Source organism: Morone saxatilis, unplaced genomic scaffold (assembly GCF_004916995.1).
Source record: "Morone saxatilis isolate NCDOM2014 unplaced genomic scaffold, NCSU_SB_2.0 Contig6, whole genome shotgun sequence".
Taxonomy (NCBI): Eukaryota; Metazoa; Chordata; class Actinopteri; family Moronidae; genus Morone; species Morone saxatilis.
Genome location: NW_023340206.1, coordinates 11,129,838 through 11,134,378, shown reverse-complemented (window position 1 = coordinate 11,134,378; position 4,541 = coordinate 11,129,838). Strand labels below are relative to the sequence as shown.

Here is a 4,541-nt window from a genome sequence, read left to right as displayed (position 1 = left end):
GGACCACGTGGCCTAATGGACAAGGCGTCTGACTTCGGATCAGAAGATTGAGGGTTCGAATCCCTTCGTCCACCATCATTCAAACTCTTAAACTTTTTAAACATTTAGGAACATACTGTGAAATCTGCCTGCACCGTCAGTCTTGCTCTCAGTATATTAAAAAACAACAACAAACATCCCTCTGTCACACTGACTTCTTACACCATTAATCCACACATACACACACACACACACACACACACACACTTCACCTTTGTCGGTCAAAGCTGATGTGTGCTTCACGGATCACTGCTCAAGGGTCAAACACCTGCAGAAGAGACAGAGAATGAGAAATATATTTATACTGAGGTGCCCTTAGGTCAGGACCTACTGTCTCTCACAATCTCTTTCTTTCTTTCAATATTATTTAATTCAAGGATAACATATTTGTGTGACTTTCTGAACAAAGAACAATATTTAAAGCTGTTTACAAAACAATGCAATATAGTTACAGTAGTGAAGCTGTTTTAATCAGTGAAATGACTGGGCAGCTATTTTTATGTTGAAAGAAATTAGCTGAATATATAAAGTTCAGTTTTATAATGATATTACTCTAACTGAAGCTACGGCATGCTGTCAGCATAGCCATTTGTTTCCTCAATTTAATTTCTCCCAGCAGGAGTAATAAGATTACATTTTAGTATGAAAAAGGCACCTCACCTACTACACAAGCAGTTGGATGGTCTTAGTTTGGGCTTTTTGTGTAACAATAGATAACTGAAAGTGAAGGATAAAGTGTTCTTTGGGGAAAAACATTTAACTTACATTTGAAGGTATTGTGAGTCTCTTTTCTAATTCAAATCTGCGGGGCAGAAATTATACTTCCCAGAGTTTTTGGGACAAGAACTAAAATGATTCTGTGGTATTTATTTATATTAATGTGACTTTTATTAGTATACATTTTAGTGCACAATAAGGCGTTTGTTTTTCTTGTTTTTGTGTTTCCAAATGGTTAGAGGAGTCTTTGTTGTCACTCTCATATGTACACGATGACGCGAGTGGAGCAACAAACAAAAACCCTGCAATGAATACAAACTCCTGTTGGAGCACATAATGTCTTATGATGGCCGTCTGTTCCCCACAATAGAACTTACGATGCATCCCCAAAGACAAAGATTGTGAGAGAGAATGAGTCCTGTCTGTCACCGTATTTCTTCTCCTATTCAGGATCCATTCTCTGAGCATGTTTTAATGTGTGAGTGAGGCAATTAAGAAGCAGAAAGACAAAGCACATTGCGTAAAAAAAAAAAGTTCAGAGATTCACAGCGAGGGGCCTTTCAATTTAGGATGCAGTCTTGAAGGAAGCTGCGATGTTTTGGGTTTAAAGAGGGAAAGGGAGTCATTCACTATCATTGTGCTGCACAGGGGTTGGTGGATTAACATGCTGGGATGGGGACTCAGTTCAGAATAAATTCTTCTCAGAGATAGGAAGCAATTGAAGTGTGTTTGTGTGTGTGTGTGAGTGAGTGAGTGAGAGAGAGAGAGAAAGAGAGATGAGGCAGAGTCAGATTAAAAAAAACTGACATCTTTTGATTCAGGAGGCATCCTCTGAGATGCAGTTTTTAAATTGATGTGTGTGTGTGTGTGTGGGTCTGTATGACAGGAGGATGAGATACACAATGGCCAAAAGTATGTGGAAACCCAAATAATACATGATTAAAGAACATCTCAGTCCCAGACCATGGACATTAATCTGCTATTATATTGACTTTTCAACTGAAACTGAGGGAAAGCCACAGTGGTCTAACTGATGACCCCTGACAAACACATACTATATATTTCATATTACATACCACTAGCTATAATTTCATTAATTAGATATAAGTTAACCAGGAATATCTGTGGCTTTATATCATTTTGCATGTTTGACATACAAAAGTGTCGCTGAATAATATTTAAATAGTTAAGCCAGCAAACGTGCACTTTTTGCTTTAAATTTGCAATTTTAAAGTTTTAAATAACTACGATTTTACAGCATTTATTTAATATTGTAGATTTCAATTTTATTTTTGCAGCTGGGAAGAATATTTTTAAGATATGCTCTAAACCTTTTATGATATAAAAAAAACATACTGTGCATGTCATTTCAAGGTTGTTTAATTGAAATAATCTTGAAATAATAAAAATAAAAACTGACACATACATCCTATCAGAACATTAAACTCTAAAATAATAGAATCCCTTGAACTTGAAGTTTAGTTTACTTCACAGAATTCATTTCTCTTTACGTTTTGGTGTTTGAAGCGCTGTTCCAGTGAGATTTTTAGCACAAAGAAGATACAGACTCGAACCAGTCAGTGCCCTCAGCAACCCATTATAACCAGTGTCCGGGGAGGTCATTTATCAGCAGCTGCTGCAGCCCTCGAACTGGAGAGCACACAACAAAGAGCTTGTTTATATCTATAAAAGAAAAGTTAAAAACAACTATATCACAGCTACCTTTGGAGAGTGAAATGTTTAATCCCTCTGGGCTGCTGAAAGTACACTTAATCTCTTCCTCCTCTATGCTTCTGGTTCAGAGGATTGTCTTTGCAGAATAGCCGAAAACTCTTGACTCAGGTTTTTTTTTTAAGTCCAGGCAGTGTGTGTCATGTGTGCAGATGTTTAAATGAGCGTGACATTACTGTGTGTGCTACTGCTGGGGTCTCTACCGCTAAAAGCCTTTTAAGTTAGGAAAATATGCTGCCTCCCTCTAGGTAGTACCATCAAGTCAACGCAGAGTGCAGTACAGATCTCTTGCATGTTGAGCTTAGTGAAAATTGGAGGGATGAAATTCACAAAAATGGGTTATTAAAGGCATGTTTTAAAAACTGTATGTTGTTATGTGTCCTGGGGAAATGCACTCTCACCTACAGTGGACATCCTAACGGCTTAGATGGAAGTTCGACTTGATCCTCTTTGACTTGTCAAGCTGTCGTAGGATTTGCATGCTCATGCTTAAAAAGCCTTTTTCGGGCTTTTCAAAGTCAAGGCCACGGACCAGAGATTTTTGACAATCGTGTTTTCCCCCTAAATAAATATATAAATTAATAAATGAAGCACCTTCTCATCGTCTGCAGAGGGCCTTTTTGATTGTCTCTGCTCTGAGACCATTGGACTGTGTCTGTGGGCGTTTTTACCGGCCCAAAGGCTCCCTCAGCTGCATGCTGGGAACATATCAGCTTGGCACGATAACAAATGCATGGCTGAGCAAGCAAAATGACTCCCCAGGGTGCCGTGTGCCCACATTACACCGCTTTAAAATGCATTTTGACACCCTAAGTTCTATACGTGTTTGCGCTGAGACAACAGTGATTAAACATAATCACACTCAAAAGAGAAGATGCGGTCGATAATGCGTGGTGATGATTTAAAATGTAGAAGCATCAGTAAAATCTCTCCCGTCAGAATAACACCACCAACACAAAAACAAAGATTTGTGAGGCAAATCCACTTCCATGAATAAAATATATGAATGTAGACCAACAGAAAGGATCATGTACGCAGTCATCCACACAGCTGGATATCTTGAAGTGCTGAGTCAAAGACAAGACTGGATTTGCTGAGGCATCTTAAAGATGTTTTCCCTCTCATTCAAAAAGCAATATTTACTCTTTAACTTCCACCGCCCACTAAATCACAAGCTGGAAAGCTCTTAAACTTTATCGAAACAGCTGCAGTAAGAACATCACAACGACAGGAGCAGGAGAAAAAAGGGCAGATACCATCCCATGTCATCCCATGTGTTTTTAACCAAGCAAACATACCTGAGCTGAAGCGGAGCGCTGTAATATAAACAGTATGGTAGATAGAGAAAGCGTCAGTTTGGTTCAAACACCAGCCTCTTTCACTACCAAGCAGTGGAGGAGGAAGTATTCATCCATTACTTAAGTTTTAATTAAGAATAACTAGCCAATCTTCTCGCTGATGGTCTTTGCTTGTGTATAAGTCAGTGACGTATTTTATGGATATTTCATATTATATTCAATGCATAACAATAACAGTACAGAACAACTGATAAACTGTACAATGAACCCAAACAGTGACTGCAGGAGGTTTGTGTAAAACAATCAATTAGATCTTAATTCATAATATAAACTTATAAAAAATAAGTTCTCTTACACCCCTTAAAATCAAGACAGCCTTATGACCCCCTGTGAAGCTTTGAAGACTCCTAGTGGTAGGTTGGGATCCGCCCAGTACTATTGAGACTACAATTTTACTCAACTATAGGTATAATCTGGAAAATGTAAATATAAATTAAAGCTGCAAGCAGCGTTGGGCGGGCCCTCGCACTCCGCGCAATTCGGGGCGTGCTGCCGGTGCTGCGCCGCGTACGCGTGCCGGCGCGTGAACACCATTACGGACCACAAGTGCATGAGAGATTTGCACGCAAATCGAGATCAAAGGTCGGTATGCAGGCGCTTACTTCGTGGGCCAGTAGGTGGCCTATCACGCTAAATCTGAGATATTGTCCAGTGTAGACAGTGTTCAGGGTGGGACTGTGTTAAAGTGGTAGCAGG

At 39.4% G+C, this 4,541-nt stretch overlaps 1 non-coding gene across 1 annotated transcript; it reads left to right on the top strand.

Annotated features, from left to right (window-relative positions):
* On the top strand, nucleotides 1-72 carry trnar-ucg. The gene has a single exon. It is a non-coding gene; the product is annotated as a tRNA-Arg (tRNA).
* The last annotated feature ends 4,469 nt before the right edge of the window (nucleotides 73-4,541 follow it).